The sequence below is a fragment of the Hevea brasiliensis genome, chromosome 9 (genome assembly GCF_030052815.1).
Source record: "Hevea brasiliensis isolate MT/VB/25A 57/8 chromosome 9, ASM3005281v1, whole genome shotgun sequence".
Classification (NCBI taxonomy): Eukaryota; Viridiplantae; Streptophyta; class Magnoliopsida; order Malpighiales; family Euphorbiaceae; genus Hevea; species Hevea brasiliensis.
The window spans coordinates 30,403,185-30,422,176 of record NC_079501.1 but is presented as its reverse complement, the minus strand read 5'-3'; positions in this window follow the sequence as shown (position 1 = coordinate 30,422,176).

Below are 18,992 nucleotides of genomic sequence, written 5' to 3'. Positions count from 1 at the left end.
AGAAAATAAATTCAGAAAATTCAAAAAAAAAAAAATTATAACAAGAAGATGAGTATGTAACTTAAAAATTTTACCTTGGATTTAATGAATGAGCCAAACAATTAAAGGAAGTGTTGCTCTTTACCTAACGATCAACAAGAATTCGATGAACCACATAATTAAAAGGAGAAAACCCATCTGCTTGCTTTCCTTCATAATTAAAAATAACCTTCATAATTAAAAATAACCTTCTTCATCTTTTCAATCATAGAATCCCACAACTCATAAACTAAATAAATGAATGGTTTGTCTGTGTCACAAACTCTAATCATATCATAAATGGGCCCTGTAAAAGCAAGGATGTAATTAACCTTTTCCCACCAATCCTCATCCACCACTTTATCACGAATAAATCTAGCTTTGCCTTGGTCATCTTCTTGGTATTGTGCCCATTGATCACTCATAACCATTACTTCTAAAGCAAGCCTAATGAGTTTAAATCTTTTAAGCATCACAATAATAGAAGCAAAACGAGTATTAGCAACTGAAAGTAACTTCAAAGGGCTAAACCGATTGTAAATTGCAAGCCTCATGGAATGATTCATTATAAAATTCTTAATTTACAAAGCATCCCCATGGATTTCAATGATCCAATGACACACATCATAAGTTATTGATTAGTTTCCACATTTTTTGCTACACATATATTTTTCAAAGCAAGATTAAGAGTGTGCATAACACAAGGAGTCCAATAAATATATGGAAACATTCCCTCGATGATTTCTTCAACACCCTTACAATTCGAAGTATTATCAGTAATGACTTGTACCACTTTTTGATGACCCACCTCATCAATTACTTCCTTTAGCAAATTAGCAATGAATTGCTTATCTTTCACTTCACCAGAACAATCTACAAATTTGATAATCATAGGGCCAGACTCAGAAACAACTATAAAATTAATCAAAGGCCTCCTCTGGGGATCACTTCATCCATCGCTCACAATACTAACACCCTTTTCTAACAAAGTGCTTTTAATTGGTTCAAGCAATCTCTCTACATTTGTCTTTTCTTGCTGAAGTAATGTGGTTCTTAATTTGTTATAACTAGGTGGCACATAACCACCCAAAGCATGATTAGCAGCAAAGGAATAAGAACTCACATAACAAGAGTTTCTAGCAAAATTAAAAGGTAGACCCCCAGTGTAAAACATTCTAGCAATCTCTTAATTTAAAATTTTTGCCTGCTACCAATAAATGATATCTCGCACTATATATAGTATTATGGTTTTTTTTTTTTTAGAAAAAAGGTAGATGTAGATTTCATTGATTTAAAATATTGAGTACAAGACCTTTAGACTACCCAACATTAGCTAAGTAATGTGCCCAAAACTCATAAGAATACTAGAGCCCAAATCAAATCTCGGGTAACAATGGGTGGTTACTCGGGTAACAATGAGCCCAAATCAAATCTCGGGTAACAAGGGGTGGTTACTCGGCTAACCATGGCTCGACAAAATCTTGTGCAGAAACTCACAATGCCACACCATTTTCAAGCCAGTCTTTCAGCCTTCAGAACAAAACTTAACACATAAAGAACCACTGAAGAAGCCTTATTCAAGCAAAAATGGCACCCATGCAAGGTATTGGTACTTGACCTTGTTTGGAGGATCTTCTCATCCCATACACGTCCCAAGAGTTTCCAGGCATAGCAACAAAAGTCAAACATTCATATCCTCTAATGGATGCAATAAAACCATAAGTGTAGAGGATAAAACGGTAATGGTGTTCTTTGGCATCCCACTTGCGCCTTCTGAGCCAGCCTCCTAGTCTACCATGATCCACCACCACAATTTCTCCTCACATCATGCATCACTAGATCTGGATACCTTTAAGACTAGCATAGACCATAACAAACTAGCACAAAGAAAAAATAAAATAAGTCACACACTAAATAATAGGAAGGTAGATCTATAAAAAGTGCTCTCTCATTGAAGATCAAATCTGCTGAAGTAAACTAAAACCAAAACACCTATCTATAATCCACTTAGAGTGTAATACCTATTATTTTCCAATGTTGAAATATCTGTCCTTGACGGAATATTTTGGTAAAAAGTAAAACTTCTTTGACAAAGGAGTAGTGGTAAAATATGAAAGTATGTTCATATATGTGGGTTTGAAATGTTCAAAATGTATAAGAAAGAAAAATATTTTAAAGGTTTTATTTTCTAAAAGTTTTAAAGTAAGTGTTTTTGGCAAAAGGAGTTTCGGAAGCCAAAGAATGGATTTTTGGCAACCGAAGCCCCTTTTCCTGTTCAAGTACTCTTTTAGAAAGAATAGATTTTGGCAACTGAAAGTTGGACATTCGTTAGTCGAAAGTCCCTCTACAAAGAGGGTATAAAAAAGGTCTAAAGTTTATTTTATTGCCAAAACACTTAGGGTTTTCTTCTTTCCTCTCTCTCTCTCTCTCTCTCAACTTTAAGGTATACAAAGAGTTCTTTGAAGAGATTTTCTTGAATTTTTGAAGATCATGAGATGGATTATTCCATTTAGAATTGTGAAAGAGTACATTCAAGCTTTGAAGTTTTGGTTCTCTCACCTCCAAACTCCCAGAAAATAGGTAATTTTCCTTTCTTCTTAATCTAATAAGTAGATCTAAGAAAGTTGATGAGGGATGAGGTTTTTATAACTTCAATTTTATGAAAAGTTATTTTTCAATTGAGTTTTGGGAAGTTAAGTATGCTAGGTTAGGGTTTTGTGATTTTATATTGAAGTTACTTGTTTTGGGGTTAAAATAGTTATGTTTAAGTGTTATGGGCCCTAAATGGCTAGTTTCCCATGATAGATTTGAAGAAATCCATGTATATGCTATGTTAGGTTTGGGGAAAACCTAATATTTGAGTTTTGATTAATGTTATGTAGGCTTTAAGCTTGATTCTAAGTTGTTTTAGGCCCTAAATATGTGTATATGTGATGGGATTATATTTTAGAACTTTGAAATGAGTTTTGAGGCATTTGGGAGAAATAATCTGCAGGTTTTCAACTTAGAAATTCTTGAAATTCCCAGGTTCAGCAGCTGAAGCATGTAGTTTCTTAGAAAATCTGAAAAATTTTCAGTTTCGGCAGCTAAAGTCCAAGACTTCAGCAGCCAAAGTCAATACTGGATAAAAGTGTTGTTTAAAGCCTGAGGCTTTGGTAGCTGAAGTGAGTTTTGTCACACCTTACTCCTCTGTAAGGCATAACATGATCCCGTAGAATACCTAATGAACTACCAAACTTCACCTACCGATAACTCATTAAGTACCCTACAAGGGATTTTAAAACAATTTTCTTATTTTTGATAAGTGGTGAGCATTTTCTAATAGGTATTTAAAACATTTAATTGAAGTTAAGAACTAGTTAAAACTTTTGGCCCATTTTATTTTTCTGCAAAATTTATAAAAATTTTGACAGAGTTCCCTCTGTATTTTGAGAAAACAGTTCTTCAAATACCTATAAAAAGCACTTCTAAAAATTTTTCCCCAACAACTACTTCAATTTCACAATCACACTTAATCCATTTCAACAACTCCACAATCATTTCAATCAATTTCTCAAGTTCAAAATTCAATAATCCTCAAAATACTAGCAATACACTTCATTCAAATTAAATAAAATAGTTTCACTCATATTTCATTAGAGACAAAACAATTTATATACATCCTTTCAAACTTTACATCAATAGAAATACAAACTAAACTTTATTACAAACTTCATACAAATTTTGTACAAGCTGCTCAAGACCCATTTACATGTCCATACATTTATATGCAATACATACATCAAAAGAAATATTTACAATTAGGGTATAAATTATACCCGATGACTTCAAGTTGATAGCTCCTCACACCTCAGCAGCTCAGTCTGCTGCTCCTCTAGTCTCTGTATCTGCGACAACAATAGAAGCTATCGGTGAGCACTAGGACTCAGTGGTGCACAACATACTAAAATAATCTTTATGCAGAACTTAAATCACGTTTATTCAAAAATTTGACTGAACATGAGTATTAAATACAAATCATGCATTATGAGATTTTAATCCCAAATAATTTCATTTTGAAGTATCAAATCACATTTCATAAAATCCACAGTTAGATCATGCCATTCGAAACAAAATATAATCTCAATAATCAGAGGCTAAAGAGAAATCACATCACAAGGCTAGCTAGCTCAAATATATGGATATCCATTCACATCCTCTTCTACTGGTACACCTCAACACTTCTCCAGAGAAGGAATCAAAATTCGAAACTAATTACCCCCACTAGTCGTGCTAGTGAGGTGTTCAAATATATGGTTATGACACTGTGGTTTCAAAACTTATCTTAACAATTTGCTAAACATTGTCATTTCAAATATACAAAACTAACTTTCCACAATTCAAATCAAAGCATCATAACAATTGTCATAATTCACTTATTCAAATTATTCAAAACAATATGCAGAAATAATTTACAAAAGTTATACGTTTTGCACAAACCTCAAGCGAGTCGCCTCTTAGCCTCGACTCGGTTCCTCGGGTTCTTTCCCGGTATTCTTTCCAACTGAAACATACAATTTTATAATGTTTCAGTACTAGAACTTAACATAAACCCCAAATAAATTTAGCTTCACTTTTACCTAGCTCTAATATTCTAAACTCGACGTTCTTAAAATTTTTGTGTTTTGGGTTACTATTCACTATACTATTCAAGTGAAATTGTTGACTTTCTAAGGCTTAATAGGTATGGGAACTCCAACTTCACCCACATACCACATTTTGGTCACTAAATTTATTGGTTTTGGTCATTTTCTCAAAACTTAGGTCTTTTAGGCAAAATTGCCAATTTTCTGTTTTGGAGTCCTAAGTTGCACTATTTCATTGGTTCTTTTACTGTTGGAATTTGACAAAACTTTCTTCATAGAAAATGTTCCTTATTGTCTTAAATTTATTCTCCTTTTTGAATCACTCCAATTGGAATTTTGTAGCTCAAGTTATATACAAAATACAGTTACTGTTCATGCTGCAGAATTTAGTTCTATAGATTTATTGCTCCAAATTCGTTCAGCAATTTGATCAAGTTAAGTCCATAATTAAGTCTAATTTTCTTCATATGAAATGTTCTACTATGTCTTAGGTTTCCATCGGTTCAAGAATCACCTAAATCGGAGTTTTTTAGAGAGAGTTATAGCCATTGAAACTTTACTGTTCATATGGCAAATTTGCAATTCTGCAGATTCAGTGACTCAACTTTGCTCAATAATTTGATTGGGTTAATGACATAATTTGGATTTGTATTATTCATGAAAGTTTTAGGTCTATATCTCATCTAACCATTGGTAAAATTTCAGGTCATTTTGATCTGCCTAGCTCGAGTTATGACCAAATAAACAAATACTGTTCATTTGGTCAGGTTGTGCAGGGCAGCCTACGATTTCTCAACTTCGGTCACTTTGTTCACTAGGTTTTAGTCACTTTTTGGGCAGGCTTCCTAAATGAAAATTGTGTCATTTAGTGCTTATTTTCATCCCCAATTGGTCCCATATCTATTGGACTTGTAAAATTTCATTTTTGGTCCCTCAAAGGAAATTTTAGTCATGCTGCCAGCACATGACCTTATCCAATCCGAATTGGCTTTTAATTCTAACACTTCTAACACACCTCATTTAGTCACAAATGACCATTTTTCGCTTCACATTAGGTCAAAGACACTATTTACAAGTTTTTCACATTTTTGGTCTCTAAACCCTAATGTCCAAACCCTAATTCACTAACCTCATGCATTTACTTGATTTCATGCCTCTAACCATAGTCATTCAACTAACTAAGGTTTATATACCCAATTAAATCCATCAAACCATGCAAATATACTCCCATATACATGCTGGCTGAAAATCATTCATGGTCCCTTAACAAATTTTTATTTCATTTTAAGCATTTTTCTAAGTTAACTAAGTTATAAACACAAGTAATAAACTCATTTGCAACTTAAATTACTAACATTTGTGTAGCAACTTCTAAGTCCCCTTTTCTCCAATTTTCTTTCTTTTTTTCTTCTTTCTTTGATGACCAATCTTCTTCTCAAGTTGCCTAGACAAGCTTTAATTATGGTGGCTTACTTTTCTATGGTGAAATCTTATAATATGCAAGCTCAAAATTGAGCTTTAATGGAGGTTTTGGTGTGGGAGAGGGAGAGTGACGTTTTTGAAGAAGACTTTTATGTTTTATTTTTTTTTCTTTTCTTTTATGTCTTAAGAAGACCAAAAATAAATTTAAGTAAATTTATTAATTATATTCTTTATGGCATCATGCATGATGTCATGCATGATGTCATCTCCCTACACCTTTTTCATTTTCTCTTCTTTTTTTTTCTATTTATTTTTCTATTAGTTTTTTAATTTAATTCTTGATTTTGAAATTTTCTTTTCTCCAATTTTATTTGACAGTTAGGTCAGGAGTCAGCTCTCGGGGTCAATTGACCAAATTGCCCCTCTCCGGTTTATCCCGATTTGCAAATAATTTAATATTTCTTCTGGCTCCCTGACCTAATTATTTGACTGACTTAACAGTTCTTTTTCGTAATTTTCTCTTTTTCACTGTGTTCATAAGGGTCCTAAGGACCGCAGCGTCACATTTTACGGTTCGAAATTTGAGTTTAAAATGACTTCGCAGTCCTTCCCGAGAAGGTCACCCATCGCTGTGACTCTCGGCTCGTTTAACTTCTTATGTTCTGTTTTTCTTATTTATACTTAACTAATTGGCAATTACTAATTATTTGTATTTATGGTTTATCTAGTTGTCTTAAGTATGGTTTTAATCTCCTTAATTGTCCGGACCGACACCGGTCACCGTAACAGTGAAATATACCAGGCTATGCAAATAGGGGTGTTACAAGTTCTGCCTAACTTTTCTCCCTTTTTTTTCTAAGGTTCTAAAACATAGTTTCATGGTTCCTAAGGGCCTAGAATAAGATGTTTATGATAATAATAGAGTTTTAAAACCTTGTATAACATTCTAGAGTCTGATTTTATAGGATCGGGCTTGAGGAACTTGAAAGGCTAAGGATTCGAGAATAGCTTCCATTCGATTAAGGTAGTTGATAGGCTTCAAGAGGTGAGTAACTCTAACCTTAATAAAATGAAAACTAGTTACAGATAATTAATGATCATCCTCATTCATCATGTCATATTTATTTAGAATGTGTGCATTTAGAACATGAAGATATTGCATAATTGCATAATTTTATTATTGATGCATTGTTGGATGTTGGATGACCAACTGACTGCCCCCACGTTTATGACCATATAACGTTACATATGTTATAGATTCATAATTAAATTCCATGGGGAGATCTTTAAGTTACCCCGATAGGGGAGATTTATAAGTTGCCCTAGGGTGCATGACACAGGTCACGTTTTAAAGGAAAATTTGGGGAGTTACTGGTTACAAGTCTATCCTATGTGACATATTTATGTTGTGAAAATCCATATGAATAATGCAATGCATGTGTATGAATTAAATGATATAATTTAATGATGGTTAGTTTACTTACTGAGCTTGTGTAAGCTTACCCCATTCCCCTAACCCATAAGTGCTGAGTTGCAGAACTAGAAGAGTTTCTTTAAAGAGAGAGCATCAGGGTTAGCTTTAGCCTTTTCCTTATGTATAATGTATAGGTAGATGGACATGTAAATTATGAATAGCTAGCACTGTGATGGTGATAAAAGAAAATTAGAGTTCTATAATATTTCTAAGGATGATGATGATGATGTTGTGTTAACCCTTTATGAGAGTATGCATGTCAAATCATTACACTTTAGAACTTATGTATGTTAAGGTTCAAATTATGAACCATTGTTATATCAATGATTTTTATGCTTGGATGAAAAGACTAAATTGTAATGGTTTGGAGTATGCTTAAATATAGAGGTACAGAAATATGTGTATATTTTATAGGCTTTAGGCTTGCTATGGGTTCTAGTAGCCTTAAGCTGACTCGATCCCTAGCACCGGTAATAACCCCATATTTTGGATGTTACAAAGTTGGTATCAGAACTTAGTTAGATGAGTGGACCTAGATGCTAGTAAAAGTATGGAAAAGAGGTGAAAGGAAGTGTGTTGACTAGCACAGTTAGGAAAATACATGTCCAATAGGATTGAGTCCTTATATGTTATGTGATAAATGTTATGTGCATATTAGGTTTCATGTTATGATTGATTATATGTTGTGTGTTCACGTGAATGCACATAAAATTTTTATGTGCTCAACACTTCTTGTTTGCTTTCATTAAATAGGAGGTTCAAGACAATCTACCAGGTTGATCGGTGCTCCACCTGAGAATGAGGGTATTGAAGCACTACTCGCTAATCCTGTTGCTAGGGAGAGTGCAAGTAGAGGTGAAAGAGGAGAATCTTCAAGTGTAACAACCCTAATTTTCAAATAATTATTTTATATGTAAATATAAATATTTTAGTCTAACCCCTGGTATTGTGGGCTTTGCATAGGTATTTTCGTTTCGTGGCAATTCGACCATCGCTCGGATCTACAATTTCAGGCTGAGCAGATAAGCTGCAGGAATCACTTCAAAATTGGGTCAAATTTATAGGCTACCTTACCATTTTTAGATGCCCCGGACGCGTTCCAAGCATCAGAATTGGCATAGGTAAATTCGAACTTCAAGTTTATTCAATTTTATAGTGCTGGGTTTAGAATAAAATTCCATAAAATATTCATGGGTAGTTAGAAAATTATAATTCCTTTTGTATTAGCTTAGTAATATTGCTAAGGACCACATGGCAAAATTTTAAAAATTTTAGAGCTCATTTGGGTAGTTTTTGTAAAAAGGATTAGTTGTAGAAACTAAATTATAATTTTCCAAAATTATGGTTATTGACTGTTTAGATGGGCTCAGGAGGGGGCCATGTGATGTGATTGAGATATGGTTGTATGAGTTGTGGATATAAAATAGTATTTTTGGGCCCTTTTGTAGGTTGGGTAGGTCCTAGGTATAGGAAAAACTCTGCCGGATTTTCGGCACAACTTAGGGTGTCTTTGGTTCTTTTTAAGCTTGTATTGAGTCAATTATATTAAATAATTATAATGTAATTGTCAGGTGAGCCAGGACAGCCTTCCTCCTCAGCCCAGCCACTACAGTGACCTTGATTTACATCTGTGAGTAAAATATTAATTTTAATTATAATTTCAATATTATTATCTATTCAGGCATGCCCATGCATCACTTATAAATATATATATATATATGTAATTAAATACTAGGCACGTTTTATTTTGCATCTTTATTTGATAAAATGTTATGAATGCTGTTTTATGGTAATTTGGAGTAGTGTGCGTGTATTAGCGTGCATGTGGTGTATGATATTGGATATGGACAGGACGGGTAGACGCGGCTGGAGCTTGACTTGCTGGGACTCGATCTTTTTATGGATAAGTCGGGGTAGGCATAGCTCGAGATGATCTCACTGGCCCCCGCATTTGGTCTATTAAGTGAAAGTCTAGCTTGAGATGTACTCGCTGGCGAAGGTTGGATTAAGAGAGTTGTATAGGGGATCAGCTCACAAATATGTACTGTTTGAATATTATATGGGTGTGTGAGTGCTCCAAATTACCCTTTTTGTTGTTTACGATGTGATTTGTATGAAAACTATAAAGGTATTGCATTCCACTCTTTAGGATGTATTAGTTTTATATAACTATTGAAATTGTACTTAAAATAGGTATTTTACTCTCTGAGTCAAATGCTCATGCCTGTTCACCTATTTTTCCAGGATACAGGAGATCATTTATTGAGTTTAACCTTCTCTCTTCTTCACAGGTCTACTATCAGCGTTTAATTGTATTTTGTTCTTTTATTCTGTTCTAGAACTCCGCATGTATTATTATTATTAGTGATATATGCATTTGGATCTGTTATGTATAAATTAACTGGAATTGTAAGCATGATTTATGAGTATGCATGGATGATCATTGGGTTGAATGAGGGAGCTGAGCTCCCATTTGAATTAGTATTGTTATGAGTATGTGGAGGGTAAGCTGAGCTCCCCAAATTGTTATATATATTGTGCTTACAGGTCGAGTGAATCAAAAACTCCCCATTCGATTGTCCATGTTATGGCCGGACTCTGTCCTATTGATTTCTTGAAATTGGGCTTAACATAGGCCTTAGGATTGGGTTAAGGAAAAGTTAGGTTTACTATGGGCCTCGGGGGCTTTAGGTTGGCCTAGGTCCTAGTGCCGGTTCGGCCTATAGGTTGAGTCATGACAATTATGGTATTAGAGCTTAGACTCCAGGTTCATGGGAAATACATGTCTAAGGCTTAAGAAGAGTCTAGTTAGGGGTTCACATGCGGAGTATAAAATCCTATTTCCTCTTCTTCTGTAACTCCTTGTTTCTAACTTCTGCGTTATACCTCGGGTAATATAAGAGTGTTTCAGTTAGTGTCTTGGTTTTTGTGAAGTATGTAGAGATGTAAAATAGAGTTAGCAGACATGTTGAAGTCTACCATGAGGATACATACTCCAAGAAATGCTATGTTTTTGTCAATATGGGTTTAAGTTGCGTGCCTATTTAGTGTAAGATACGAGGACATAAAGGTGATTTTTGGCAATATAGCTGCCTTAAGTAAGAGTGAGGGTACCACTGCTGGCAGTTATCGGTGGATAGCCTAGTCATAGTAAGTTCATGCTATCAGTGGATTCAAGAGAGATAAGAGATCAACAAATCTAGTATGTTAGGACGTACCACAGTAACTATATAATATTCTCGATATTTATGCTGTAAGCTGCAGATTACAGTGCCGATATGAGATTATTGTGTAGAGCTACGTGCTTCACTGTGGTGCACCATGATTAGGATATTTGTAAACAACCTCTGTTTTGGTACAATTATGTCAAGACAAAGTTTTATTTCTGCAGAGGAGTTAGGAAAACTCCTAGTTAGGGTTTAAAACCCTAAAGATTGAACACCAAGGTCGTAGTTAGGTGATAACTAGAGTTAATGACTCAGTTATCCTACTTTGAGCCAGAGTTAGAGCATAAGTGGCACGAGACTAGAGGGTTTTTAGTATGATTGTAGTGTAATGGTGACACCTACTAAGTGGGATCATCTGGTCTCCAGTAAGAGATCGTTGGCAGTGTTGGCATTACAGTGGACGTATTGCCTAAAGTTTAATGAAGATAGCACCTCCTTCATGTGACATTGGAGCGTAAGTATGACTCTACTCCCTAAAGGAGATTGAAGGTTATGAATAATATTCGTAGCTTGTGAAATGACATTCTAGGAAGGTTGGCAATATAAAAAGAGAGTAAATAGCTTTATATAGTTGTGGTAATAGGGTTGAGGTAGTACCTCTCTTGCAGTCAGTTATACTGTAGAGAATGGTAATGTTTTCTGAGGAGAGACAGAAGAGTACCACTAATATAACGGTCTGTGGAATGATGTCCTAAATGGGACTATAGTGTGATAGGAAATAATGGCTCAGGTATCCCCTTAGGGAGAGTACAATTTTCGTTGTAAGGATCATAAGAGATTAGATCGTGATGGATGTGGAGCTTTTGAGTAGTAAGGGAAAAAAAAAGATCCTATAGATTCCCTCCTTGAGGTATTAAAGGGTAGTTTAGAGTTAAACAAAGGAAAGGACAATGACTGCAAGTTAGCAAAAATAAGTCATAAAATATCAGTAGATAAAATGAAATATAGAAATGAAAATTTGGATAGTTGGTTTTAGATGCAATGGGAGAGAAATTCAAATGACAGTGGAAGTATCAGCTAGAGTGGTTAGAGCACTAATTTTGAGTAACATTAAGGTGTTGATAACTTGATAAAGATAATAAAGGAATATAAATTTCTGACATGATAATCAGATTAAGAAAGAGAGTAGCACTAAAGAATAAAATAGTCAAATTCTACTTTGGGTAAGATAAAAGAGATGAATTAAAGAGCAAACTGAATAGCCAAAAATAGGACAAGGTCAGGAAGATCGAAGTGTGATATAAGGTATATAAAGTGCCATCCTAAGCAAGGTAAATAAGATGAATTGAAAGGCAATATTAGAAAACCTAGAATGAGGGTACATAAGTGAGGATAGTTATCAAGATATAGAATCCAAAAGTGTAGGACTTAGAGCAGGTCATAGTTCGGGCAGTGTCAAGAGCCAAAACATGGGGTTAAAGTTGCAGGATATGGATCAAACTCTGTCTATTCTTGTTTCCAAGATGGAGTAGGTAGCAATGAGATAAGTCCATTTAGACTTCTAACAGTATGAGAAAAGTTAGTTGAGGAATGCAACCAGAGCAAGTAAAAGTTATAGGATGTGCAATGGTGTCTTTAACTATCCTATCAGGCAAAGGAGTGAATTAATAAGTAGTAAGTTAAATAAAAGTAAACCTAATGGTTCAAATAGGCATGATGAATAAAAAGGATGGTGGAAAATGATACATAGGCTCAGGACCTAAGTAGAGGTGGTGAGATAGTAATTATGGGGTCTGTGATCAAGGATTAGGTAAGCATTTTTAGTATGACAAATAGGGTCACTTTATAAGGAAACATGAATGAAAATGAGTGACAGAACAACAAAAGGAGATAGAGCAAATAGAGATGTGTATGAGTGACAGTCACATGTCACTGAGAAGTACAAGGATAAGAGTTATGACAGTAAGCATGATTGGAATCCATTTTGGAAGAGTTTATTAGTGAGAGGTATCTTTTTGAATACAGTAAAATATAGGGATGCAAAAGAGTTAAGGTAGGCATAAAAAGGTAGAAATGGAGTACAAGTGGAGATAGAAAATCTTAAGATGATATATTAGGCAAATCGGTGGTACAATAGAAGGATTGTTATAGTTGATATCTTATACAGAGATGATGAAATTTCAGGGAGAAGACCAAGAGACATAAATGGTGTGTTGATGTCAGTAGGAGGAGATTTCTCCTTCTCTTCAAGTTTAGATCGTACTTTTGACTCTAAAAGTCTACATAAGCAAGGGAAATAATATTACGATGACCTAGTATTTAAGAACCTGATAGGCATTAGTCTGTACACATTCTTCCTAAAAAGAAAATGACGGTAAGCGTGTACTTGATGTTATGTATGAAAAGACAATCAGAGAAGTGACCGAAATTAAGTCGAGTTAGTCACCAGGGCTCGTAACCCTTCTGAACTATAAGTTAGAGGAAGAGCTAGTTGTGAATAAGTTTTAGTGGATGAAATTGTTGCTAATGGGTAACTTTAAAGTTGATGTCTAGAGAGTCGTGGGTAGTATGTGTGGTTGCATTAAAGAGAATGAACATGTAAAATATCTTGACCAAAATTATAGCTTAGCACACATTTCCCACAACCATGTTAGTTCAGCTACAACTTATAGTTTCAAGGGCTCCTATCTAACTATGATGGGCAATTTCCTACAAAGGATACTAGGAAATGATAATGTTCTAATGGTTAAGTTAAGAAAGGGAACACAAAAAGAATTTTCTAGGGCCAATTACAAGTATTACATAATGTGAAAGATGTGCTGATAGGAGCCAATCGTAAGGTTAGAATCCCAGAAGTAATGGAACTAGTAATCAAGATGGAACTAGTAATCAAGATAGAACTAAAAGATAAAAAGAAAGTCAAAGTAGATGTTGGGATGGATATCCTTGAAGGAAAGGCATAAAGGTGAGAGAGGACAAAGGTTAAAGAATAAGTACAATAAGTTGGAAAGATATCAACTCTAGCAGAAACAGAAAAAAAAAAAGAAAAAAAAAGAAAGAAAGTGGATAAGATCCAAAGGATAGGTGAAAAGCTCAGTAGAGTTTGTTACAATGATGAGGATAAGAAGGAATAAGAGTTTGTTACAATGATGAGGATAAGAAGGAATAAGTACGTTAGGGACACACTAAGGGATGTTTAAAACAAATTATGGTGAAATGGTAAGATAAAGAAATAATGGAGCCTCGATTTAAGTACCAATGTGTCAAGAAGCACGTCAGAGAGTAAGAAATTTCAAACAAAAGGCACGTAACTCTCTTTTCAGAAAAGGGTTAGGATATGATAAGTTATTTTGATTAGATGTGTCACACCCTACCCCTTCGTAAGATGTAACATGATCCCGTAGTATACCTAATAAATTATCGCACTTCGTCTACAGATAATCTATTAAATATACTACAAGAGATTTTGGCAAAACAATTCCATTTAGCAATCTGGTGTGATGACAAAAATTTAAACTAAGTGTTTTCAAATCCAATATTTGTCATAAAACTTTTTAGGAATAATTAAGCGTTATTAAAATTTTGCGGTGATGACATAAACTTTATTTGAAATTAATTTCACATTTAAAAATTTTACAAAAATTTCAGCAAAATGCCAAATAAAAATTTAGAAAAACAGTTCTTCAAATCACTTGAAAAAGTAATTTACAAAAATGTTCCCAGTTCAATCTCAACATTTCGCAAACCATTTCTCATTTTATTTCAAGCAATTAACTCATCATCAAGAAAATGATTCATTATCTACAAGACTCAGAAAGAAATTTCAATATGACATCCATTGGAGTGATAAAATTAATTTTATAAAAATATACAAGTAAATAAAATCTCAGGCTAATATTATAATATTTTGCATTTGATTACATTCTAAAAATAATATTATAAACATTTTTGTACAACTGCTCGAACGTTCCTACATACAAATAGTTACATGATTACATCCAAATCTAAAGTATATGACTATACCTACAATACACTCAAAAATATTCCCAATACGTCTTCAAGTCACAGCTTCAAGTGATCTCACTCAGCTGTTCTATCATTTCTTTCACCTGCGACAGCATACAAAGCTATCGCTGAGCGGTGAACTCAGTGGTGCACAACAAATACATTAAAATTTAATAAAAAATATATTTTGACAAATCATAGCAAAAAGGCTCAAAATATTTTAATTCTTCAAAATTCATAAAATCAAAATCGATAATTTCAATCACACAAATTATTTGATGAATAGTATTTGATTGAGTAATAACAATTTATCCAATTCATAATAAAGCAATTGAAATATTTATATTTTTCTTGAACCATGAAACAATATATCATTTTCCAACCACTAACAAGTATTTGTTTCAATCACATTTTTATCAAATTATGCATGATTTAAGGATTCACACAGCTTAGAGCATGACACTAAAACAATATCGGGTTATACACCACGACAAAGCCAATTCTCCCAATAACTAAAGGCTAAAGGGTTAAACACGGGCTAGCTAGTAAATATGAGTACTCATTCAATTCTTCCTCAACTGGCACGCACCTCAACACTTCAACCAGAGGGAATTCAATTCATCCCATTAGACAAGCCAATGAGGAATTCAATCACATTGTCATGCCGACTGTGGTTTCAAAACGTATTCAAAACAGTTTCTATTCACAAAAAGTATTTACAAATCACTAAACATATTTAATCATTGTAAATTCATGCACAAGGTTGACAATACCTCAAATGTACAATTCACAATTTATAATTTTCAAAACCATGCGATAAATCCTTAAATGCATAGGAGAAAACATAATTAAATCATACAAAGTCATTCAATGAATTAAAGTTCTTGTACACAAGAGAAAATACAATTATTAAATTCATTCAAAACCCATTATAAATTTAAAACATAAAAATAAGCTAATTGTACACAAACCTCTTTTGCTCGCCTTGATTTAATCCAATTTTTCCTTCTTCCTCAGATGGCTTCTTTCAACTGAAACACATAATTTTAACTGAAACACATAATTTTAAAGTGTTTCACTATCTATTCAAAGAATTTCTAATTATTAATCCAATAATTAAAATTTGCATATTTGATTTTACTCATCTTTGTGTTTATGGCTAGGGTGGTTACTATTCATTTGACCAATTAAGTAAAATTTTGACTTTCTCATATTTAATAGGTATACTAGTTCTAATTACACCCACATATCACATTTTGGGTTACAATTGTATTGGCATTGATTGCCAATTAAAATTCAAAACTCCCTAAGAGAAATTTCAAAATTTCAGTTTTGGGCACTTGGGTTTACTATTTCATTGGACCTATCTACAGTGAAAATTTAGCTAACTGTTCTCCATCAAAGTTGTTCCTTAATGTCTTAGCTTTATTTTTCTTTTTGAATCACTTCATTTGGAGTTTTGTAGCTCAAGTTATGCCATTTTTACGAAGGCTGGCCAGATTGGTCATTTCCAGATTTTCTGGACAAATTTTGGTTCTGGCAGATTTGGTGACTTAATTTTGGTTAGCAATTTGATTTGGTTAGAGGCCAAACTGGGTTCCAAGTTCCGCATGAAAAATGTGCTCCTATGTCTAACCTTTTCAATGGTTCAAAAATCAGATCATTTGGACCTCTATACATAAAGTTATGACCATTTGAACATGTACTGTTTATTTGATCAATTCTGTCCAGAATCAGGTTACCAAATCCAAATTTAACTAAATTTTAGACTAAATTGTGGTCACTTTTTGGGCAAGGTTCTTTCATAAAAAAAAATGTAGCATTATGACCCTAATTTTATCTCCAATTAGCCTCACACTAATTGGAGTCATACAATTCAACTTATAACCTCTTAAGTGGATAGGGGTCAAGCTGTCCAGAATCCAGCAACACCACACCATAAACCATTCTCAATTCCATTCATCAATTTACATTCATAAGCACTCCAATTGCCCAAAATTAAGCATCAAACATCAATTTTGTCAATTATTCTCAAACCCTAATTTTACACCAAAAACCTAATTTTCCATAAACCCTAATTTCTCATTATCCTTAATTCATGAAATCCTCATGCAATTACTACTCAATCATATTCATATCATCATTTAAGCTCTAATTCATGTTTAATTTAATTAAACACCATCAAACTCTACCACACCCATGGCTGGCTGAAGTTCACACTTGAGTCTCATACATAATTTCATCAATTTTACATGCTATTTCTTTATAATTCAACTCAATTCAAATGACTACACATTAAATTAACTTGGGAATAAACTCACCTTTCATTGAGCTTTTCCAACTTTCAAAATCCTTTCAATTTTTCTTGTCTTTCTTCCTCCCAATCTTCTACCCAAGGTCTAATTAGAGGGTTTTATTGAAATAGTTATGAAAATTATGGAGTAAAACTAGGGTTTAGGAGCTTGGGGTGTTCATCCATGGAAGAAGTGAAAAGAAAAGAGAGAGGAAGAATGAAGCCGGCCATGAGGAAGAAGAAATGGATTTAATTCCTTTTTAATTCCTCATTTTGTCTTATTTAAATAGAGAGATAATTATCTCAAAAATTCAATAATTTAATTAAATTATAAATCTTTATTATGTCATGCTTACCTAATTGATGATGTCATAATCACTTAAATTTTGAATTTTCTTTTCCCTTTTTTTTTTCTTTTTTCCCTACACCTCTTCACTTCTAATATATTTTTCAAAGTTTTAATTTTCTACATTTTAATGGACATTTAGGCCAAGAGTCCCCTCTAAGGGTGAATTGACCAAATTACCCCTTACCGGTCTGATCCGTTTTTCTAATAGTATTAAATAGCTCCTGGAACTCTAGTTCAATTATTTGAGCTGGTTCTCTATTCTTTTCTGTGATTTTCACACTACTATTAGCTTCACAATTTTCCTTAGGCCTGAGGTGTCATAGAGTCCCACACAAAATCAGGGTAGCAACTGAGCTCGCAGTCACTTCCCGGTTCGGTCACCCATCGCTGTTGCCTCGGCTTATTTAACTGATTATGCTTTGTTTTTCTTATTTTCATTTAACCTTCATATAATTTCTATTAAGTTTTATTTATGGCTTTTCTAGATGGCTTAAATATGGTTCTAAACATTTTGACTGTCCGGACAGACATCAGGCGCCAGAACAATAGACTGTACGGAACTGATGAATATTGGGGTGTTACAATTCTCCCCCCCTTAAAATGAAATTTCATCCTCAAATTTTTTGCCCACTATCAGTCCTTAAATAGTCGTGCATGTTATTTTTTTTTTTATGTCCTTCTCAGATTTTCATGTGGCTTCATGGTCTGAATGATGGTCCATAACACTTTAACCAATGGTATGCGTTTGTTTCTTAATGGTTTCACCCCATGTGCTAAAATTCTTATGAGTTCCTCATAATAAGTTAAGTTTGAATTGCTTCAATTCTCTAGGCAGAGCAAGTCTATGTACTAATGAACCCACACTTCTTAGAATCCCATATGGTCCTATGAAACGAGAACTTAGTTTCCTTTTCTTGTCAAATTTTATGATCTATTTCTAGAAGAAATCTTTAAAAACATCTTGCTACTCACTTTATCTCCAATGTCTCTTTTCTTTGAGTTTATGTAAGACTTCTAACAATCTAATGTAACTCTTAATTTGTTTGTATAATTCTAATATTCTCTTACTATTGTTCTATCTAATATTTCGATTCATGTTTTCTTATAAAGAAATTCCATCGATCATATGAGAAATGCTTATCTCATCATTGGCCATAGGTTTATAACCGTTATCTTTCATCTTTATTTATGACCTAGGCTTATGTGCCATTTTGCATCATCTTGTTCACTTTTATTTAACTTACTATTTACTAATTCACTCCCTTGCCTGATAGGACAATTCGGAATATCATTACACATCTTAAAATTTTTACTTACTTTGTTTTCCCAATTTTATCCGAATATGGGCTTTTCAATTTGTTCCTTAATTAAATCCCTTATCTCCCCTTACAATTTAACGCTATTCTTTTTCTTAACTCAACTGTCGGGTCAAGAGCTAGTACTCTTTATTATTTCTAATAAATCCTTTACACTTCAATGTTATTCTGAATTGGTCCTCTAACTATTTTGGCCAATACTTTCAATATTCGTGATATCTCTTTATCACGTTTAAACCAACTATTCAATTTTTCACTTATATATTTCTTTTATCTGCTGATATCCTATAGCTTATTTTTCACCGTTTTGTAATCATTACTTT